Genomic DNA, 24808 nt, shown 5'->3' with positions numbered 1-24808 from the left:
AAATGGGAGAATAATGAAAGCATAGGCCTGCATTTAAAACAACAATGCTAATGGTTTGAAATAAATTGCGATTTTGATTAGCTTCACTCTACAGTCATACAGTCTATGCTTGAACAAAACGAGTGAATGAATAAATAGTATAAACTAAAAACAACTTTGGCATATGGATATTCAAAACGATCTATAGCCTACGTTCTTAGATTACTGTAAAAGAGTTCACTCCAAATTATTATGTAGGTGTAGGTGGTCATAAAATAAAGTACCGCATAGCGGTACAAAATATGACCGCCGCTCAGTCCTATACATCCGTTCAGCGAAAATAAATCACACTTCAATTTGTCTCCATCTTTTACTCCATCCCCCACTCTTGAAACTTTTGTGTATGCTTGTTTGGCATGCCTGAGTGTGTGTGTGTGCGGCTGCACAGAAAGTAGCCTACTGGTGCTGAAAAGGTGAATAGATTGTAGAATAGCCAAAGAAGATGTAGCATTGTTATAAAACCTTTAAAATCTCTAAACAATCACAAGTAGGGCAGTTCATCACAGTTCATCCATTGCAACTGGATTGATGAAAGGTCACTTACACCTGTAGGCTACATTGTATTTGGGAAAAGCAAAAGGTATCAGCATAATGTTATTTATTTATTTATTTATTTATTTATTTATAAACAAAAACATCTCTGTCAGTTCCATGCCGTTTTCAACAGCTATCAAAAACAAAGGTCATTTTTGGATGGATGGATTTTTTGTGAATGTTTCTTCTTCTACATAAGATTTTAGTCATCTTTAGTTCATGTGATACTTTATTGTCAATACACAAATTAAGTAACAGTAGTCTGAAACGAAATGCTGTTTTACATCTAACCAGTGGTGCAAATAACTGACATGTCCAAATTGGCCTTGATGAAATGCGTCGCTAGACAAGTTCATACACATTTTAACGGGCCAAAGTTGAAGACCTGTTGTCCGTTATTGTTCGTGCAAATATAGGCTGATTCATGTTCCCTTGCATTGTGTAACTGAGGTCCATGGCTAGTCTGGCTTTCACCAGACCAAGCTCAATATTTTAAGAAATCAAAAAATAAATAGCGGGCAGATCAGGCTGGGTTCACCCAGCCTAGTCCATAGGCACCCGATATTGTTTAATTTTCCGATTGCGATATCCACGCTCTATTCTAAATGCAAAAATGCATCAGGGAGTTATGAAAAAACTGTAACTAACAAACTAGATCCTAATAGAAAGCTGTTAGCTTCCCTAAGCTACAGGTAGGCTTATAAGGTAGGCCTATTTACAACATAAATTGTCAATAGGCTATGCTGGCGACACAAATAAAATCTCCTTTGGAAACCAATGGCTTACACCTTACAGTATCAAGCGGACTTAAAGGGACACCAGGCAAGCCTGATGCTTTTTCTCTACAAAACTCCCCCTCGCTCGGTCTGAAGCTCTTTTCCTTTTCTTTGCATCTTCCGTCAAGGGTTTTCGCTGCTTCTTCGCCGGCTCTGCCATTATACACACGTTTGCAACAATCGCTAGCGTTTCGTTAGCCTCCCTCTGTGCTGTGGATGCAGGATGGAAACTGAAACTGCTTCGGTCGCCGGGTACGATACACTGAACTTGCAAGCGGGATATTCTTCCTACAGGCAGTAGGGGCGGGCGAGAGAGTCTTCATTCGCCCTGTAATGAGTCATTTAACCATATACCGACTTACGAAGATAAGTAATTAACACGAAAACGTTGCCTGGTGTCCCTTTAAATTGCCATATCGTGGCGAAAAGTTGTAATAAAATTCACGCAGCTCCATGAGTCAAGGAAAGCGCGAATGAAGTAGGCCTAGCCACTTCTAAATGGGACCCACTACACAGTAGCTTAAGGTGTGTTGCTAAAGCAGCCATAATGAAATGAAGGTGTCATTGTTTGGATACTTCACGCACATGCTTTTTAATTTCACAGACTACAACAACCAAGCTGGAATCAAAGCACATCGATTCCCCTCTCTCTCACACCCTGCACGCACTTAAAACAAAATAAACAGGCGTCTCAGTCTCACGCATGTATAGGAAAAACTGTATCAGACCGGTGTAACGTTGGTAAATCTTCCATTGCACAGAATTATTTTTGTAGCACGTGCAACAAATGACAGTCGAAAGATACAATTACAGTGCTGCTATCAATTTGCTTGGTATAACCGCATTTATAGTTTTCTACAAATGCAATCAATCAAATTGGCCTCCATCACTCAACCAACGCTAACGGTAACATTACCTAGGTCCTTATTGATATTATAAGATTAACGTACCTGCAGTAAAAACCAAGCATGTCCGATAAACATTCTCAGATTTATTTCGGCTTCAAGAAGAAATGGGAATTACATTTCATGTGAACATCATGTGCGCTAAACTACAGTCCTTGTAGGAAGCGTCCATTGTTTTTCCAACCCACTTTTAACTTCCAACAAAATTATGTCTCACTGCAATGATGCGCCATCTAGTGGACAAATGACTACTTATCGCCAATACTGGAAATGCAGCCATGATGATGAATATTTATTTTGGCTTTCTTTTAATCCTACTGAATTTGTAATTATGTATTGGCCATTCTAATACCGATAGTATGTGGGTGCCTGTGTGTGTGTGCATGTGTATATGTGTGCACCGCCATCTACAGGCCAATGAGTGTACAGTCACTAAATGTACACATAAACTAATTTTTTTTCCATCCATAACCTAATTTTTTCATCCCCCATGGATGAAATTCTACGAAACTTGGCATACCCCCAGAGAATGCCAGGTCAATCATACACATACAATTTGGTGCAGTTCTGAACATCTTAATGAAGATAGGGGCGATTAAAGCAGAATATTATTGCATTTTCATTTTTTACCAGGGGGGGGGGGGTGCAAATCACAAATGACTGGTTTGAACGGGTATCGTTGACCAAAAATTCAGGAAGTAGATGACAAAAAAAAAAAAACTTCGACAATATGGCCGCTTCGCTAGCAGCGGTCATAATTAGTATCAACATAATAGTATTGTCTCCCATAAGTCCCAAAGTGTTTGAAATATAATTATCTGAAATGCAATATGGCTTTCAATTTGTCATTTATGCCTAGTATTTAATCTGTGTAGTACACAATTATTAGCTGCCTATAGGCCTACAGGCTACAGAATTATCCTTTGGCTTGCATCAGATATAATATAGCCCACTGGCAAAGCATATTACTGTGAATGTACAGCCTACCAAATGTGCATGACCCTTTATCAACAGTATAGCCTATGTCTTTCATTAAAGAGTATAACTAAAAATGTCATTATCAAGGTTATAAGCTATAGCCCTAATAGTTCGTAGAGGAAGCGAACCTGTGAACACGCAAGAATATAACTCCTTTACTGTGTCGTGTCGCTGCACGTTACACCACCACAGAATGTAAATGACGTGGAGTAGCAACATCCCTTGAACCACACGCACGTGAAGTTAAAACATTTTAAGTCGCATAATCTTCAGAAATTCTTTGGAGCAAGTAGATGTGTACTGTAAATCCATGCTTGGTGACACTGTCGAAAAAAAAAACATTTCTAGGCCTAGGCTTCTCATTTTGAAGTTGTCAGGCTAAAGGTGACGAAAGCACAGGTTGACGGAACCATCTTTTTGGACTCGTTTTCCGACTGATTGTTTTTTTTTTTTTGCAACACAGCTTCATTTAGATTGAAAGTCAACCTGCTACGGTTAGTTCTGTGGCATAAATTCCCATAGTTACCAAGCTGGGATTTACGTTAACCTCATTAATGGAACGGAATTCTCACTAAAATTAGCGGATTTATCGAAATAAGCCAGGTTTGGCATTTAGCGAGGTTGATGGAATACCCCCGTAGTTTTGTGCAATAGCCCCTGAAAGTGCGAGCTGAAAACAAAGATGGCTGCGCCCATTATTGCCGAAGTTGATATGTATTTTCTTTGTATTTGATCTACGTTGGTCGATTTAATGTCGGTTTTAAATACTCTTACACACTTGACTACATTGCTGATCTAATCCGGTCACCAATTTATACATTGCACGGTCTTGCTGGGCGTGCAATACAATGTAAAGCTTTGTTTTTCGTGTTGGATTGCTAACGAGGCTATGTCGCTAACAATAACAATGACAAGCCTGCCCGCCCCTCGTGGCGGCGGTCCTCGTGGCTCGAGAAAAACATGACGGCACTTGTTGAAATTGAAATAGGCGAAAATTGCAACATATTATTGACATGTAAGGCTTACAACAACGGAGTTGACTTGAAATGTTAGTGTATGTAAAAAAACATATTTGTTTGATTTCGCATTGACATGTTCTTTCCGACTCTTTGTGTGGTGAAAACAAACTGGAACGCGTCACGTTCTCGCGTAGAGCAACTCTGGCGGAGGAGTGCAGAATACTGGATAGCGGTATTGGAGCTGCTCGAACGAAACCCATAGATATCTATGACGAAACAACTGGGCGATGGTTTTCACGTTCCCACCAGATCCAAGATCAGAGCCCCTGCATTATCTGGCCATAGACAGTAAAGACAGCCTGTTTTCTGGTTCTACGTATCAACGCGAGACTCCTTTTCTCTGGTTTCACTTTCGACACCTTTCTAGAGGCGTTGGCCAACGGAAGCTCCTTTCCCTCAAGTCTAGAAGTACAATTTAATGATTATCAGATTCAACCCCCATTTATTTAAACAGTTCCTAATTATGAAGCAGCAGGCGTTGTCCCTTCTCTTTCTTACAGTCCAGATCTGTTCATGTAAGTACACAGCCAAAGTGAATCGACAGCATAACTTAGCCTATTCATCGGCTAACGTTAACAGCTAGCAAGTGAAGTTCGTCGTAATGTCACTTTACTGTAGTTGTTACGCACGTCAAGCATAATTAATGTTATGGAATGCCATACGACACTCTTTCATCTGCTAAATAATCTTTATTGTGTTTACTTCAGCTGAACACATTGTTAATGCGATACTCAACGGAGTTGTTACTCTTTCCCCTGTTGGAGGACCTCCTCAAATCGTAAACGTCGTGTGGAAGTTTGGGAATGATAAGGTTGCCGAGTATGATCCAACCTTCGACAAAGAAGTACAGTATTACGGAGATTTCAAGGAACGAACAACGTTGGATGTGAAATCTGGCAGCATTGCAATATCTACGTTGACTCACGGAGATGAGGGAAAGTACTCAGTTGAGGTTAACAATGTGTTGTTGACAAAAACGTTTTCTCTCAAACTCTTCGGTAAGTCAGTTTGCCAAGTGTAGGCATATCTGTACATCTGATTAAGAAATGTTCACACTTGCTCCCCTCATTGTTAAACACTGCCCTTAAATTATGTACTGTATATGAATTTCTTCGAATTTCATTGAATTTCATTTCTACTTACTTTAATTTGAAATTCAAATGATAATTCTACATCCTGTTTTTGAGCTCAATTCCAAATTCAAGAATTGGAGTCATTCTCAATTAAATTTTGCACAAGCCTGGGGGATATGTGTACAGAAAAGGCGGAAAGAGCCAGTTCCCTCCAAAAAGAAGACAGATATTCATACTTTCACACCTCATAAAAGCAGTGGTCATCACAGGGCCTTTATGCAATTATTTTCTGTTTTCTGACCTTTTTGTGATCAACACTGCTGATAACCATCACGTTAAGTAATTTCATTCAAAATCATTTAGCCTATATCACAGCTTGTGTTTCTAGAGAGTTTGTGGTTGCATCGTTATAATTTCTGGCTTGGCAGATGAGTGAAAGACACTGATCTTGACTTGACTGTTTTAGGATGCATGCCATTCTAATATCACACTTTGTTATTTTTTCAGAACAAGTGAGGAATAATAAGATAAGTAGGGAAAAGCCTGGTGAAGTTCCCTGTAAGCTGTCCTGCAAAGCTGAGCCAGATCCCTTGAATTACCGGTGGATTGGAGGTGGACGGCCGGGCGATGAAACGAACATACTGTTTGTCGATGAGGTCGACTGGTCCAAATCGTTCACTTGTGTTGCAAGTAACCAAGCGAGTCAGGCTAATGCTACAGTAATTGCGGAAGGTCTTTGTAGAGGTGAGGAGACTGAACTGTTTACATTAGGCACTTCACTTCTGAAACCCAGTTTGTAAGACACCAACCTTGCTCCAGCGGCGAGTTCACAACACATGATTGGCACGATGTCTTCACAACACACCATATGATTGGCTCAATGTATTCACATCACACCACATGATTGGCTCAATGTATTCACATGTCGACGATTTGCCGAGGAAGGGGTGGGATATGTGTAGACAACGGCCATGTTGGCGTTACAAACTAACCCCATGCATTTCTACGGAGGATTTTTAGAGTGCTGTGTCTCCTCATTAGAAAGTCTCTGGTATCATCTGCTGTATTTACCTGCTCTACTATCAGTAGATGCAGTGGTGGTCTCTATGGTTGCCTCCCCCATAGCTTCTTCGTATGTTGACCCAACCAATGCTGTATCAGCACTCTTCCGTTCCTCTTCCTTGTTCTGCATGGCCTTTTCCCTCGCATTCTTTCATTCCATTGTTCGCTCCCACTTTCTATGAACCTGCTCCTCACAGTAACCTTTGCGGTCATTACGCATGGAATGCAAGAACTGCCATTTCTAATCCCCCATCTTGACCCCAAAAAGGTTTTCTTGGGACTCTCGTGCCGATTTGTTCTCACAAAAAATGTCAACAGATTTTCCATATCCCCATTGTACTCCTTCATGTCAGTTTTCCATTTCTCACTTTGTTTGGACTGTGGCCAATTCATATTGGCGAGGATGCCGGTATAACAGCTTCTACACACAGTTGCGTTCCATCAAGTGGGTGTTCCCGACGGTAGCTATGCAAATTACTTGAAGTATAACCGTAATTTGATTGGTTGGTGCCGTCCGTCGATTGGCTTGATTGGCCGGTACCGTCTGTGCAGCAACAGCTGAAGTTCTCAACGCGAGCGACGGGAGAAACATGACGCAACGGACCCACAATTCAGTTCGGCAACGGATGACGCAAGCCCATGTAAAGTGAATGGGATGCGTCTCCAGCACTGCAATGCACGCAACTGTGTGTAGGAGCCGTAAAGGGCTTCAATTCGGCTGGCAATGTATTGCTCCCCAATGGTATATATGTTGCAGAACAACCAGTGGTCTTTTAAAGCAGAGGCGAGAATCTTTGCCGCTATAGACCTGGTTCGCAGGACTTTACCGGCCCTTGCAGGGCGAAGAAGATACATCATGCATTCAATGATATCCTTCTTACGGGGCAAGACACCATGAGGGAGGTCAGATGCTTCCATATAGGCCACATCTTCAAGTTCCTTCTTGGATTTTGGGAATATTTATATGTTGTAATTAATAGGCCAAAAGTGGAAAGCAAAAAACACGCATTTTCAGGGTTAAAATTTGGGGGGGGGGGGGGGTTTGGAAGAAAATTAAAAAAAAATGACACAGGAGTGCTTAAAACATCTTGTTGCATCAGGAAATCAGGGCTATTGTGGTAGTTGGTATTAACACCCCCCCCTACTCTCATTTGTCTGTGCTGTAATGTAGTGCAGCCAGGGAGGGTTGGTGGAAAATAATGCTGCGTAATTAACATTATCTGCATTAGTATCTGCATGTTCTTTCATAGCGCAACACGACCTGTCCCTCACCATATCGCAACCTCTTGTCAACCTTATACAACCTGTTGCTGAAGACAAAAGCGCCCTCTCCAGATTGCCGTTATCAAATGTGCAGACCTCCTGCATGAGCACACTCTGTATTGCTGCTCATTGGAAAACTGAGTTGTCTGTAAAACTCAAAACTACCATGTTTTCATTAAATGCGGATGAGGCAACAATATCTCGAATGTTCCGATTCGTTACTTTGATGAGGAAATGGGAAGTCTTGCAAACTTGATTTTGTAGATTTTACTTGGTGTTGAATTGCATATTAACAAGAAAAAAATTCTCCACTGTAAACACTTTTGGCCTGAAGTAATTAAATAAGAGGGCAGTTCCAGCATTATGGATGTGACAATTGGACTCATATTGGTAAACAAAATGCCTTTAGAGTGGGGGCAAAATTAGTATCGGTGAATTAATTTGCATAACTTTAAATGTAGTAGAAAAGAACAGCAATGGCTAGTCAGCAATGGTCAGGGATGGTACTGAAATATCGTTTTGTTCATCAGGAAAACTCAATCTCAATCAAGAACACTCGCAATTCGCTTTATTCACATGGCGGCCATTGGCGGCTAAAACGAGGCTACAGGGTACACAAATCATAGGATTGTTATGTTCTATGCATTTACCTGTAGGTGGCATTAATTAGTAAGTGTACCTGTAGCCTCGTTTTGGTTTGGCCACTGTGTGAATAAGGCGAATACTCCCTTTACTTTGCTGTTTGCATCTTTTTGTACATTAAAAACCAATAGGTCGCGACCGCAAAAGGGGTGCTATCTCTATAGGTAGATATGAACAACGTATGACTTATGGCCTGAAAAAAGTTCAGTCGAACGATTTTTTTTTCACTTTAATCCCTGGTTATAATACTACCCATACCCCAGCCGATTGGAGGCAGTTTATCACTATGCTACCCTTTCCTGCTCACCTTTTGGGAAGTCAAAGACTATCAAAGCTATTTTTTAAATATAATTTAAAAAATGTACATTTTTAAATCTAACTTTTACTATCCTTGTGTTTTCGTATTCTTGCTGCAAATACTGAATACTATAACAATTGTTTTTTTTTTATTGTCATGTGCGCTATAGATGGTTGGAGTGATTGGAAAAAGGCTCTCGTAGGTGTAATATTGACTACAGGAGTTATAGGACTTGCAGTTTTTGCAGTCCTTTTTATTAAAAAAGGTAAGTATCAATTTTCTTCAAAGCATAGCATGTGATTAATTGCTCACAAAGTGGTTTACCAGATATAAATCTCATACCACACAGTGGACCCTAGTTTGCTGGTGGCCTGATGGGTTGTCTCAACTCCAGCGATAAATGAAATATTCTGCCAAGGCATGAATTTGGGATATAGGTGTGGTCACATGTTCATGTCAGACAGGGAGCAGTTAAAACCACCAATCACAAACTTTCAAGGTCTTATTATCTAGTAAAAAATACCACATTCATTTTATTGGAAGAGTGGTGCATCATGCCTACATATTTATGTACTGGCTATGAAGCAGGCACAAACCTGAGTGGGTTAATGCAATTAATACAAATTACAATGAATCCATCTTGGAAAAACTCTCCTGACAAGCACTGTCCAGAGCCTGCGGTGATATTACCCCTTTGCATCATAATGCAGTTTGACTGATTCAGTTTAAAGTAAAGATTGCTCAGCAGTGCTGTTGGTAGGCTTCAACCAAAGCTTTGTTTTCAAGGTTGCAGGTTGGTGCAGGTTGGTGTTGTCTCTATCACACAATATTAACCAAAGTAATCCAGATGTAGAAAGACTGAGAGCTTGGCCTTTGCCTTGGTTGACCCTTTGCCTTGTATAAAAATCTGAAGTGTGTTGGACCAGTACTTTTTAAGTTATGGGAGAGGACACAAACAGCTAATTAACTTCCGCCTGCCTCTTCCTAGTGCATTTTAATGCAATAGTATGCATCTGTAGCTTTACCTGCTGTTTTCGCTCTCAAACTAGGAGCACATTTTTTTGTCTGAATTGAGGATGGCATTATGGTTGTTAAGTTATGGCTCTTTTGCTTTTATTTATTGCGGAGTCACAAATACATTGCAATCTTACAGGGAACATCCTGGGTCACAACACAACAACAGCAGCAACAACAAATGGTACTGGATCTAACAAGACAGCAGGTACAGCTATGTTTATGAGGACATACATTGTGAAGTGGTATTGGGAGCATTATGCTGTGTTAGGGGATGCCCACGGCGGCAGCCGTATCCAAACGCAACAACACGCTGTCAAGGGGAAACTAAATACGTACAATTCTACCTGCCATGGGTCCCTAACCTAAGTGTAGCATAAGGTTGTGTTAGTCAGTGGGTAGGAGACTAATTGCGTAGGTGCAAAAACAGAGGGGTAGGCCTACGCCAGCTTACCTCGTATTCTCTGATGCCGGCCAGCCCAAGCGTCCGTATGTCCAGTTTTACAAAAGGGGGGGGGGGGGGTCAGTCGCTGTAGCCCAGTCCTAAAAGAGTCCTGGTCGTGGCAAAGTCCCAAGGCGAAAATCCCAGAGACTCACTGAACTGCAGTCCTCTTCCAGCGACGACAAACACTGCATTCCAACAATAGCGCTAACCGCCATTACCCACCTGAGCTGCTTTAATAGCTCAATGAGCCAATAAGTGGCCAGAGGTGAGCCAACGCCCCCTCTGGTGGATGGGATGTGAAAAATGACAGTGTCATGTCTAGGGTTGCAAAGGGACGGAAAATTTCCGGAAACTTACCATGGGAAGTTAAGCTGGGGAATTTTGAAAATATTCCAAATTGGAAACTTTCATGGAATTAAAGGAAATTATGGGAATTTACGGGAATTAACTGGGAATTTTGGGTAATTCATACAAACTGTTTAATATACAAGCATTAACATTTTGTTTCGTAATAAGCAATATGATTTGTATGTTTGTATTTTCGCTTAGCTTAGCATACAAAGCTAGCTAGCATGCTAGCGGGAATCCCATTCTCTGCCTATGGTTTACTAGCGTGCTAAACTAGCAACACTGAACTGCCCAAGATACACCACACCACACCACACCACACCACACCACTCAACAACAAAATCCGATTGGTTGGAACACTTTTTCCCCACGCATATGAACGCACCATAGGTTTCCTTTATGTCTAGCAGCCTATGCCGATTGCTGTGTGCATGTGATTGACATATGCGCAGGGTAGAAATTTGACTGAAATTGCATTAAATCAGGTTGTTTTAACTAATATTAAACTGCAAGATGGGGTTTTGTCCATTACATTTAAGTTCCCTGTTATAGACTAACTTGCCATATTAAAAATTGCCTGTTTATTCCTGTTAATTCCCATATATTCCCGTTAATTCCCATGGAAAGTTTCCAACTTTTGAAAATTCCCGAAATTCTATCCTAACACTGGGCATTCACAGATGCATATGAACAGATAGCAAATGAAACTTGTTGATGTAGGTGTTTCTCAATGTATTCCGGAGTAGAGGCAATACACTTGTCTTTGGCTCTTTTTTTATGTTTGCAGAGGAGGGTATGCCCTTGAAGGATGCAGTTGAATCAGGCAAATGAATTGCAGTCAGCTGGTTGGGGTGAGTCTTCTGTTTTTTTTGCATTTGTATTCACCTTATTCAGCCCCGCCCATTTTTTAAAATTCCACATTGTCTTTAAACTTCCGGTCGGTTAGCTACGTCTAGTTAGCTTCATTGGGATAACACAGCAGAAGAGGATAGAGAGGCTATCTTGGGAGGAAAACGACAAATGCCATCAGTAGGTAAGATTTGCAATTGTACTTCGCTACCCAAGGCTATTCACCCCTATGGAGTGGGTAGACGATATGCGGCAGTGGCCGCTGTATCATGGAGAAACTCGCAAATCCGTATCTGTTTGGTAACTATGGTAACTAGTTTAGAAAGTCATTACAGAACAGCCGCTCCAAAGTCAGTGTTTTCCTAACTTCAGATAGGAAAGGTGTATAACAGAAATGTCTTAAGTCACCAAAATCCTAAATAAACGTTCCTAACTTTAGGATGACCCATAACATATGATGCCCGTCATCTCGATAGAGCTCTGCTATCTCAATGTATCGCAATGGATGCTACTGCTCAAACGGAAGTTCGGAGACAATGTGGGCAAAGCTAGCGCCCCCATGTATGCACGCGGAATAAGGTGAATAGTGAGTGTACTCTGCTCTTGATCAGTCAATCAGAGGCAGATGTTGTATGAATGTGTCACAATGGAGTGATGGAATGTTGTTGTTTTTTACAAGCTTGGTGTTGCCTTTGTATATCTGGAGTCACATACAGTGAAGCACATACTGAGACCTTGTATATACATACCCAGATATTTTTTTATCCACACGTAAATAGTGTTTTGGCTCACTCAAACAGATATTTCTTGAAGCACCCTCCAAAAAGAAGATTTTTGTAAATGTTTGTTAGTAGATCCGTGTGCAGAAGTAAAATGAAGACTTTTATAAACTATAAGCAAGGATTAAAGTTCTCCGTCATAGGACGGATTTCCGTCAATTTGATTTTAGAAATGTCATATTTGAGATCGATGCAGATCCGATGAGAAAAAAAATGAGGGGGGGGGGGACTATCACCTTTGCTTTTCCAAAGAACACGTATGGAGGACTATAACGGTCTAAAAGTTGGATTATAGTGACACATTAGATACAGCTGATGAGGTTGGCCAATCCGTTTAACTTTTTTGGATATGATATTGTGAGCTCTATGTGCGAATTCGGAGAAGAAGCGTAGGCTGTGTTCTTTCCGTGCATCAATGTAGACAATTTCTTACTATTGCGAACTCTTGTCAGGGGAGGTCATTCATTTTGGGTGTCACCTATGACTTGAACAGATAGCCTTCTATGCCACCCGATGTAGGCTACTATTATTGTTACAGTTTTTAATCAATGCAACTAACATTATGTGTAAAGCGAAGCAATATAAACCGTAGCCTATGCAATTTATTATCCCGTCTGTTATGACATGTACAACAATGTTTTTCACAATTTGCGATGGAAGGTTTTGACTGAGCGTGTTAGCATAAAAAAAATATATCACTGTCATCATCGCGAACTGTTAAAGGGGGTCAGTCTGTTTGTGAAGCACAGACAGCCTTGTAGCCTATTTTGCTTAGGCCTCACTTTTAACGACAGTAGGTTGTGAGTGTACGTTGACAAAAAATAACCATACAATTAAAATAGTCAACTTAAAACTTTGCTATAAAATATTATTAATTTATAGCACAAAACCATAACCAGTAGGCCTACCAGAACCTCGCATATTAGCGTCATGATTTGTGTGCGTCTATTTGGCAAGGCCACTAGCTGTCATGGATGCATTGTTGCTAAAGAGAGGCAGGTGTCAAAAGTTTAAAAATAAATGGAGATGGGCAGCTGTTGGAAACGGGGGAGAACTAACAAGCCATGGTGTAAAGAAATGAAAGTGCCAGGGGTTTGCTTTTGCGCGGTTCGCTGCAAGAAAATTGTTTATGGATGCAATAGGAAAACGTTTTAGCACGTCACCAATCAGAAGACCGCCATAAGGTTAACGTTCGTGCACTTCAGGACATCTTCCCTACCTGGTGCAACTAACCACCACGACAGAGGTAGGCTACGTTTATCTATGGCTGACCGTTTTTACGTTTAGAAAGTAGGCTACGCATGTTCTTTCATAGCGCAACACGACCTGTCCCTCACCATATCGCAACCTCTTGTCATCCTTATACAATCTGTTGCTGAAGACAAAAGCACCGTCTCCAGATTGTCGTTATCAAATGCGCAGACCTCCTGCATGAGCACACACAGTATTGCTGCTCATTGGAAAACTGAGTTGTCTGTAAAACTCAAAATTACCATGTTTTCATTAAATGCGGATGAGGCAACAAATGGAAATATGAAAAATATCTAGAATGTTCTGATTCGTTACTTTGATGAGGAAATGGGAAGTCTTGCAAACTTGATTTTATAGATTTTACTTGGTGTTGAATTGCATATTAACAAGAAAAAAATCTCCCCTTTAAACACTTTTGGCCTGAAGTAATTAAATAAGAGTGTGTTAAAGCCTTTCTACAATATTGCTGCAGTAGAAAAGAACAGCAATGGCTAATCAGCAATGGTCAGGGATGGTACTAAAATATATTTTTTTTCATCAGGAAAGCTCAATCTCAATCAAGAACACTCTCAATTCGCCTTATTCACATGGCGGCCATTGGCAGCTAAAACGAGGCTACAGGGTACACAACCCATAGGATTGTTATGTTCTATGCATTCACCTGTAGGTGGCATTAATTTTATAGTAAGTGTACCCTGTAGCCTCGTTTTGGTTTAAACAATGGCCGCCGTGTGAATAAGGCGAATACTCCCTTTACTTTGCTGTTTGCATCTTTTTGTACATTAAAAACCAATAGGTTTTCTCTATAGGTAGATAAGAACAACGTATGACTTATGGCCTGAAAAAAGTTCAGTCAAACGATTTTTTTTCACTTTAATCCCTGTATAAGGTGACGTAGCGTAAAAGCAACAATGGTAACCATGACAGTAGGAGATACAGTCACAATATCAGCTGTAGTTTGTGTCTACTAGTGTGTAGGGAGATGCAGTATTTTTTTTTTACAAAAAAATCCCAAATGTCTTGTGGACAGAATTAAAAACATAAATAAAACAGATATTTGTTAAAGAGCAATTCCATGCAAAGGGCATCCTTACCATGGAAAAAAAAGTTGTGCATATGCAAATAGAGTTGTTAAAATCTTCATTTAGGTCTATATTTTATTGTTTGTAACTGATCTGATTGAATTTGATGGAGAATGACACTCTTTTTACATCATAAATATGGTGTGCAACCATGCCAGAAACAACATTTTTCACACGGTAATATTATACATATTTAAAAAGTGGATAAATGGACCCAAGGTTCAAACAAATTGTGTAATTTGACAAATTCCAGATTGACAAGGAAATGGTAGAGCAATGTCTATGCTCAGCTTGCCTTTAAGAGCACAACTCCTTACATTTGTAAGGCTTTTGTTTTTAAGTCAGCAAGTTCCATGGCCATGTCACATCCATAAGGTTTTATAGGAAAAGTTTATGCTACACATACAGTGTTGATGCGACAATCATCCATAGTGTCTGTGCAAAGCTGATTTATATCAATGTAAAGTGTGATGACCAAATTGTGCCCCTTTCTTACTTTTAAAACCTTTAATGGTGCGTTATGGATGTGACGTTATGGATTTTACATACCGTAAAACTCCAAATAATAGCCCGGGCTTTTATTTTCCCGAATGTCCAAACTGCACCGGCTAGTATTAGAGACAGGCGTCTATATGAGACAGGCCTTTAATTCCCTTTACACAAAACTTTTCCTCTGCAAAGATGGAAAATATTATCGAATTAATTATTTCATCTTATGTCTACCTATATGACTAGGCTATCTGATGACAATTACGGATGATCATTCATTTAGTGTTGAGATGTTGTTAATTGTGAGATACAGTAAGATCCAAATAGCGGGATAGCCAGAACAGATGAAACACGTTTTAATTAAACGTAATCTACAAAGAGATCGTATCACACTGAAAGCTCATATTTTGTCACTAGCAAATAGCCTATATCGGTCCTTTGTCAAATACGGTTGCATTATCAGCCCTGACCAAAACTGTTCAGGAATTATTTATGCAAAAGTGGAACGTGCTTAATGTTTCATTCTCCCTCCTTTTCGGCACGAATGAAACAGCATGAGAGAGCATGAACCATATTGTTTCTCCCGTTTTGTATTTGCCAAATTTGACAACAGTCTACATTCAAATCATAGCCTACTTCCAGGCTCGCGGGAACATATTTTTGACCAGGGGTGCTGAATAACAAAATAATCATGGATGTCCGACGATTTCTCCCCCAGCATATGATTCGAATTTAGACAGCTAAATACGCCATTTCACCGCCGTGTATGAGTAGGTCTAAGAGTGAGAAGTTTTATAATGCCCTGGGCAGCCACATTCCACTGCAACTATGCACAGCACTTGCCACTCCGACTCATCAATAAAAACTGCGCGCACACAGCAGTCCCATAGAAGCGCACTTGACTTTACATCATTAACCTATTTCAATAGGTTATATAGCCAGAGAATGTCCGTAAACGGGCTCTGATATAGCCTAGTCTAAGGTAAATTCCTTTTCTGACTTATTTCTCTTTATCGCCATGGCATTTATAAAGAATAACGTTCGCGAACCGTTCTGGTTTTGTTGCCAGCATAAAAACAAGCTTACCATCGGCCTATCCGCAGATTTTAAACACAAGGGATGAATTGAACGATGACGAAGTCAGACATATAGGCATAGTTCATATTGGAAAAAAAGTTATACAATTTGGAACTCTAGCTTTTCCCCACCGCAGTCTTTTAATGCCATTTAATCATAACGTGCGCATTCTGCGCCATACTTCGCCCAAATCACACCCAAGATTCGCAACGAGATGAGCAGCAACTTCATGCAACATTCTAAAACCTTGCAACTGTGACCAGACATGTGAATGCTTTGCGACGGCTTGTAACGACGTGCAACATCTAATTTACACTGCTGTAACCTCCTTTCTGTAACGGTTTCGTGTCATTGCGAATCTTTAAACAGACGACCTGACGGGTTTTAGAAGATTAAATACAACCCGAAACTAAAAAACAGACCAGGCCTCTACTGGAGACCGGCCTTTAACCCAAACCTGTAGCCACGCCAGGCGTTTAAAAGAGACAGGCGTCTCTTAGGGACTCGGCGATTATTTGAAGTTTTACGGTAATGTGAATTTACAAGACTGGAGACTTTATTATACCTCAAAGCCGATAAAACGTCTGTTCTGGTGGCATGTCAGTTTCGACGCATTTCACCTTAGTGGTTACAATTGACATTTCAAAGATTATTAGGTTGATCAAAACCACAGGGAAGCCTCGCCTAAGCATTAGCAAAACAAACATAATTTTAAAATACCTCCAGTGATTAGCCTAGCCATAGCCTATTTTCAAGTGGCCTGTGAGGGACCGAGGCAGTGCGCCACTGGATTAGGTGGTGTTGAGGAAAGGCAGGAGACAGCAGTTCCATACAAAAATATAATGTTTATTTAGTCCACAAACCAGGAGGAAGCACAGCAGGAATCCAGACATAAAAATCCAGGGATCTTCAGTATGTATCTTCAAGTGCACATTTGAACTCGCCATTGAACTAGGCAACAATTCCACAGACTTTCTAGTAGGGGTGTGACTTTCAAAACCGACGTCTCGAATCAGCACAAGTGTTTCGAAACACTGCTTCGAAACGTGGTTCAAAACAGCCATGTCATGTGACCACTGCTTCGAAACATCGTTCAAAATCCCCATGTCATGTGACCAAAGTTAAGTGAACCTTCGGTGCATTTCACTGGTGTCGGCAGGCGTGCCCGCACGTTCAATTAACAGTGTAGACTTTTCTTAAGCAATAACCATAATGGTGTAGTGGTTAGGGAGGGTGTTTTTTGCACGGTAGCCCAGGCTGCTCAAATGTGGTTTGATCCCCATTTGATTTGTAGGGTATTGTTTCAGATCGTTTTCAGAAGTTTTCTTGATTCATCATTAACCACACAGTTTCAACTAAACTCTCAGAATGGTCAAAATCGAGAGTTTTTATAAGAAAGTGATTTAGAGAACATAGTGGCAGCAATAAGATTCTCTTTATTGTGACTTCATGTGGTCTCCCATCCAGTAATTGACCAAGGGCATGACTGCTTAGCTTTTGACGAAGACTAAACACAGGTAACACAGCGAGCCACGAACTTTAAAGACTACATCTCCAATACGAAGCATTTGACAGATTTGTTTCACCCTAAACAGCTCTGAGGTGTCAGAATTGTTTCGAAGCTTCGGAACAATTCGGCACAATTGCTTCGAACGTTTCAGTGTTTCATAAAGTCTCGCTTTGCCCATCCCTACTTTCTAGGCTCCCGGTCCAAACAAGGCGACCTTGCATAACTCTGGACCATACTTTATCCCCTTGCCTCACATTAACAAGGTTAACATTATAAACTTCAATTTACTTTCTCTAAACTTCCCTGAGTCCCTGGATCTCCAGCTCTTCCCTCTGTCTTCCGTTGTCTCCCGTCTATTGTGTGTCTCTCCCGTGTGTAATAAGCCTGCCTTTAAATAGGCTAGGCAATTAGGTCTGGGCTAAACCATTATAGGGAATGCGGGGGTGGTGGTGGTCTGTACCATTAACTCAATCACAGTTAAAATCAACACCTTAATACAGACACATAAATACGACATAAACAGCCATAAAGCTGGAATTGAGTGCAGGTGAGTGTTTGGCTGCAGTCCATGGAAGTGTGGCACAAGGCAGTTTTTTCAAAAGTTTGTCATAGGGGAAAAGGAGAGGACTCCTTTTTCACATGGCCTAATAACGAAAATCTGAGCGATTATCTTCCCGTAACTGTCATACTGTTGTTGTACAGTAACTAAATTATCGTGTTAGCTGGTGAAGATGGCTGACTTTGCAGCTGGAGTTAACATAGCAACCTCCTTCTGTTGCAGATCTGTTCAGCCTGCCGTTCACGTCTACTTAACACAGTTTAATTTTAAATGATGCGATATGCCAGCATTTTAAGTGTCAGGTCCTCTATAGCTAATACCCACAGAGTAACAGGGCTTAAATTTCACTGCGGGATTGCGGGTATTGCGCATTAGAGCCCGACCGATAAAGGATTTTGAAGGCCGATACCGATACAAATATTTGTTGATTTAAAAATCCGATATTCCGATATATCGGCCGATATATATATATATTTTTTCAGAAACGCGCAACAAAACATTAACAGATTTCCCTAACATTAGTTATTTGTAGTTATTTATGAGTATTGACTAAAATAATATGATAATGCATTTAAAAAACAAACTTGTTTATTTAAAACTTGTTTATTTAATACTTACAACAAAATATTTAATTAATAACAAAAACAACCAAATCAAAGTTACCAGTATTAAAATACTTAGCTTAAGTTTCATAAATATAACTTTGAACTAAGACTTAATAATTACAAAAAATAATGATGACATTATTACTATCATTATCATTTGTATTATCATTAAACAAGATAAAGGTCATTCTTAAATGTTTGAGTGTGCGTGTGTAATAAATAGTCCCTATTGCCTAATAAGCTACCTTATAAATACAATGTCAGCTTGCTTATCCCATTACCTGCACTTTTAAAATTATTTCCATCAAGCTACATCAAACCATTTTCAATCATCAGTTGCTGCCTGCCTTCTAAAACCTACTATTTAGTGATCTAAATCCAGTAACTCGTTAATGCTGCGGCTGAACGACAGTCTGAAACGCACACTTGGCGTCATTGGATTTCACACACGTGTAAAATAAAAGCTAACTTTTATGCACAAGCTAAGTTTTGCACAAGCTATGTTTGATACTTTTTCTCTATGTCTAAATGTTCACTCCTCGCACGTCTAACTTACATTTTACAATGCAGGGACTGTAACTACAGATAAACTAGTTATAAATCATTACTTTATTTAGGCAGAATAAGTTCGTTGTGGTTTCCAAGCTCATTAATGTTAACGTTAGCGGTCTTCCACTGATATTCATGGCATTAGCTAGCTTTGTGGTTAGCTAGTCTATGATGAGCCCTAATTTAGCAATGGATAACGTCATACTGTAAATTGTAAAACATACGCTTTCAAAATAACAAGCCGGGGAGAGATGATACGTCTCACTGCTATAACTGTCACGCTATTAAAGAAATACATCTTCAGTCACATTGTCAAAAGTTAAAAGGACAGACAGTCAACTACACTGTAACAACGTAACGTAATTACTAGCTAATTCCTCTTCACTCTCGGCTTATTTAACAGCAGCAAAACTGGACATTGTTTTCACGAATTTTGTCATGCTTATTTGAGTTAAGAGAACTGATGGGGATGTTCTTTTAATTGTTATTTCAAGCAATGTATGTCTCGTGACCAAATCACCATGAACACACTTCACTGATGATCACACTCGCGGATAACTGGTTCTCTCTGCCCGACTCTGGCTGGATCAGCAGGTTGCAGGATGTGTGGCGCGTTATACACGAGTGTTGTCAGCAGGGACGGTGTAGAGTGCCCTCTGGTGGACAAACTATACAACGCCAACACTCATGACATGGTTGAAGGGTGTTTCGTCCGTTTTTATTTTATTTTTAAAATATTCATTTATCGGCCATTATAAATGCCGATACCGATAGTTTGGAAAATGCCTAATATCGGCCGATAATATCGGCCCGCCGATAAATCGGTCGGGCTGTTTTGCGCATAATTTGTTCAAGTCCCGCAACTCTAGCCATCATAATGCGAGAAATTCCCGCATACACTTACGGCCTGTCTGACGTTAATATAATCATGAAGTGGCGTAAATGCGGTCCTACTGACCGGACGGATCAACTACCGAGTTGAATTGAACATAGCCTCATGCAGACGCAGACACACACACACGGAGAGAGAGAGAACCACTTTGCGCTTACGCAAATAGGCTACGCAGCATGGCAAACTTTTACATCTGGAAAGAGCTCCTTGGTAACTATCCTAGCTCAGGTCACGTCAACACTTGATCCCAGAAAGATTGTCTTTAACTTGTTAGTTTTTTGAACATTAATTTTATCTAATGACATAGAAAACATAATGAATTGCATCCACATATCCTTATGCACTATGCACAACTTTTATTCACTAGCGACTAGCCTAAAAGGCTGAAGGGAGGCTAATTACTCTCACGTATTTTATTTAAAGTGACAGGCACTCAATTACACCTACTCATCACCAATGTGCACTCAATTAGACCTACACACCACATTAAAGATATGCCTAAGTGTTATAGTTTAAACGTCAATATGAAGCATTCAAATTACTAAATATGTTTAGCTACTAGTTATTACTGGTAAAATGCTATACATTAAAAAATACATTATTAACTAAATACACTCTATGTGAATATATATGAAATAGAAACATATCACATAAGCAATAATTTTCAGTGTGCTTGTGTGTGTGTGGAGTCAAGCAGAATCTAGGATGTCCACTGTTGTGAATTATCCCACTACAGTATATATTACTGATGACGTCAGGGTGGTGGGGACCCCAAAATCAAACACTTTTTTTTTTTTAAGTATCAAAATTGCAATCCCCCCCCTCCCCCCTAAATTGTGTAAATCCCCCCTACATGAATAACCTAAGGGGGGAATTCCCCCCCATTTTGAAAAATGAATTTTAAGCCCTGAGTAACATGAGTAACGGCAGCAATAAACTATATGTACCGCATAGCGGTACAAAATATGACCGCCTCTCAGTCCTGCATATTCTCTTCGCAAAAATAAATCACGCTTGTCAATTTGTCTCCATCTCCTACTCCTGCAACTCATGTAAATGAGTGTGTGTATATGTGAGTTTGCTTTTGTTTATAAGAGTGTGTGTGTGTGTGTTTCTGTGTGCGTGCATATGCGTATGCGTGCCTGTGTTTGTGTGTTTATGTGTGTGTGCGTGTATTTGCATGCACACATGCGTATGCGTGCCTGTGTGTGTGTGTTTATGTGTCTGCATTCATGTGGGTGGGTGTTTGTGCATGTGTCTGCGTGTGTGCTTGCCTGTCTGTATGTGTTTATGTGTGTGTGTGCTTGCCTGTCTGTATGTGTGCGACTGCGTGCGTGCGTGTGTGTGCATGTGCATGTGTGCGCATGTGCATGTGTGCGCGTGCATGTACTTTATGTGTACAAATCACAAATGAGTGGGTATGGGTTAAGTTGATGCAAAATTCACTATTTAATTATGTGTTTTATGTAGTTTGTCGAGGACTGGTTCAGACACATCCATAACGTGAAACCGTCACATCCATAACGCCAGTTTTTCCTACATAATGCATTACGAAAATGACGCATAGTTTCAAAAACACACTTTTTGTGTTCATTCAAGTCTCCTTCATGCTACATATATCCTAGTTTCAGCAGTTTCCTTTAAAATTCAGAGTTTGTAGAAAACCTGTAATCTCACAAAAGTGTGTCCATTTCATGTCACATCCATAACGCTGATAAAATGCCTTGTATTCTTAGGATGAAATTGATTATATGAAATTTGAGGATTTCTCAGTATTCAGAGGACAGAGGTTACATTAAAAGTTATGCAAATTAATTCACTGATACTAATTTTGCCCCCACTCTAAGGCATTTTGTTTACCAATATGAGTCCAATTGTCACATCCATAATGCTGGAACTGCCCTAAAACACCCTCCAAAGAGAAGATTTTTTTTTTTTTAAATGTTGGTGTCCGTGAGGATAAGTAATGGCCGGGTCAGGTTACACATTTGTTTTTGTCTTCCACGATTGTCTTTTACAGTAGGATTGACCATATCAGACTATGCGATAATAGAACAATAAATTCTTGCTGCATCATTGTCAGTAGGTTGGCCACATTATGTGGCCTATTGTTCAGGTTGCGTGCATCATTGTGCCAGTGTCAACACTGGTCGTAGGAGATTTCCCAAAAAATGTCCCTTTTGGTTGTGGCGTCGTTGAACATCTCCGACAATAAATTGCTGGTCGTTGATGCGTTCCTCCTTTGGCGCCGTTCCCGACCTTTCTTATTTGCATTGTGTTCAGGGGGGATAAGTAGTGAGAAGTTTGCTATTTACAATAGCAGAGTAACATATAAATACATTGTGACTCTAAAGGGAGCTCTAAACTCGCCAAAAATACCTAAACCTGCATAGTATACCTTTAATTTTAAAATCTCTGATCCATTCATTTTTTCTGTTAGTCTGACATTTCCCATATTGCCAGATTGTGTATGAAATACACCCTACACATACACAATCACTTACTTTCAATTTAAACCTTTTTGTCACCAAAACCCAAATAAGGAAGCGGGTGCACACTGCGCAAGCAAGTGGGCTAGTTGAATAGTCTACTCCACATCTACAGTAGCTCCACATCTAACTTCTGTTCTCGGAACATAATCTGACCAGCAGCTTTGGAGTTTTGGAGGTGGTGGACATATAACTGGCATATATATCTGTTTCAGTAAGGTAATAGCAATGACTGAAATGCAGTGTTGCAAGGAGTGTATGAAACATGTAATTCTGATTCTGACACTGATTCTGTGCAAACACTAATAAAAATGGATAATTGTAGATAGAACAATATTTGTTTAAAGATATATCTGGATATGTGTGTACAGAACTTATAATGTGTGATGGTATTTGTTGTCTAAATTGTGTTTGCAGTAGGTTACAAGAACCTATGTGGTACTCAACATGATATTACCACCATCACTGTCACAGTGTGGCCTTCCTCTTTTTGCCTTTGGCCTTATCTCCAAAGCCTTTTTTTTATAAATAGAGTTAAATCTTGTAACAAGTAATGAGTTCATCCTCTTTTGCCTTGGTTCCTTCAAAACTACCAAGAGACTTATTTGAACATTTCTTCCCTACGCAGGAAGTTACAGGCCACCGGAAAAGGAGCTCCCTTGTGGAGTACCTCAGCAGCCAAGACTCATATTAATATTGCCCAAAATGGAAAAGAGAGTCTCCTGACTGTTACGGCTTTTATCCTTTTTTTTTTATCTGACCTTTTCTCTGACTGTGTGAAGATGTCTCCCTTTTCACTCGCTATTAATATGTTATCGGCATGATGTCCAAATAGACTGCATGGTGTACAAATAGGATTGCTCCAGAGTTGCCTTATACAGATCAGAATGCCCATGTTCAAATTACTGCACCCCTCATGACAGATGATAAGAACTCTGACTGACAGACTCTAAATGACAAATGGAGAAAATCCTTAATGGAATTGCTTACATATTAGCACTTCTTCAGAAGAACATTATCGACTTAAATTTCAGAAATTGCTGGTGGATCTTCTTGGTACAGAAGACAAAATGTTTCATTGTGTATTTCTGTTGTGAATTAGAAATATAGGAATGTGTGCTGTCAAGTGAAATCTCTTCAGCTGTTGTGAGGTGTCGACAAGGAGAGGACCACAAGAATGTAAGAATGTTAGTCCACAGAACTGAGGAATCAACCCAGTGGTCGATTTTGATGTGCTGATTAGGTCAAATCAGGTTTTTCTTCCTACGACTGAGGAGTGCACTTTTAAGTTTGAACCATCAAAAGCAGGATTGCACCTCTTAATGTATTTTGTAAATAATAGGGTTTTCTTAAAGGAACCGTATGTAAGAAAAATATTTCAATTAATCATAAAATGGCCCTGATATGTCACTAGACATCAAGAAATCATGTTCATTTCAAATACTTATATCACTAACAACAGTAGTCCAGCCAGGATATTGTCATTTAAAAAGTGAAGTTGCAGCCCTCAACTGTTGTTGATGTTGTGTTTTGTCATGTCATGTTGTGTTTTGGCCTGATGCGCCACCCTCCACCTATTTACTAATCAGGAAGTCAGTAGTGTTTCGCCATCCGCGTTGGCAACCTCGGGGGAGGGGGAGGGGATACACCGCTCTTCAGTATTTTGAAAGTGATTGCAGTACCAGTTTTGGCCACAATCTTACATATGGTTCCTTTAAGGTGTGCAACAGGTGTTCAAGTGTGAGTCTTAGCAGTGGGCTATTGAGAACATCCATAGGCAGGGGACTGAGAGGAGGTACTAAGCAGCCATTATTTGAACATTTGACACTTTGCTTATATGTCCAGATTTTGTTTTTATATATAGGTGTGAGTGTGAGATAGAGAAAGAAAGAGAAAGCATGTGATTTTGGGTGGATGACAAATAAGCCTGAAAAAAGGAATTTTAAAAAACTTCAAATATCATCCCTAAAAAGTGTTTATATGTGTTGCTGTATCTCTAAACTTGACTAATATACTTTTTTTTTTTCAAAAACAAAATGTGAAATATATATTTGGGGGCCAAGCAGCGAAGCTGCGAAGGCACCCATTGTGTTTCTTAGTTTTCTTATTATTGGGGGCCAAGCAGCGAAGCTGCGAAGGCACCCATTGTGTTTCTAGCTTTTCCTATTATTATTATTACACACTCTTTCCTCTGCCATTGAAGTCTATGGCAGCCCATAGAACCGTCTGGTGAAAAGTTGTGAAATTTGGCACACTAATTAGGCAGTGCCCCATGATTAAT

The 24808-nt window shown here is 40.0% G+C and overlaps 1 long non-coding RNA gene across 1 annotated transcript; it reads left to right on the top strand.

Moving 5' to 3' along the window:
• Positions 1-4355: 4355 nt before the first annotated feature.
• On the top strand, positions 4356-24625 carry LOC143136251 (uncharacterized). The gene is made up of 7 exons (XR_012989280.1): positions 4356-4766; positions 4959-5249; positions 5832-6068; positions 8759-8854; positions 9743-9811; positions 11184-11247; positions 23156-24625. It is a non-coding gene; the product is annotated as an uncharacterized LOC143136251 (long non-coding RNA).
• The last annotated feature ends 183 nt before the right edge of the window (positions 24626-24808 follow it).

Source organism: Alosa pseudoharengus, unplaced genomic scaffold, assembly GCF_046254945.1.
Source record: "Alosa pseudoharengus isolate Yale_2024_CS ecotype anadromous, Long Island Sound unplaced genomic scaffold, YU_APseudo_1.1 YU_APseudo_1.1_scf_20, whole genome shotgun sequence".
In the NCBI taxonomy this organism is placed as follows: domain Eukaryota; kingdom Metazoa; phylum Chordata; class Actinopteri; order Clupeiformes; family Clupeidae; genus Alosa; species Alosa pseudoharengus.
Note: the sequence above shows the minus strand (reverse complement) of the source record. Positions and strands in the feature narration are given on the sequence as shown.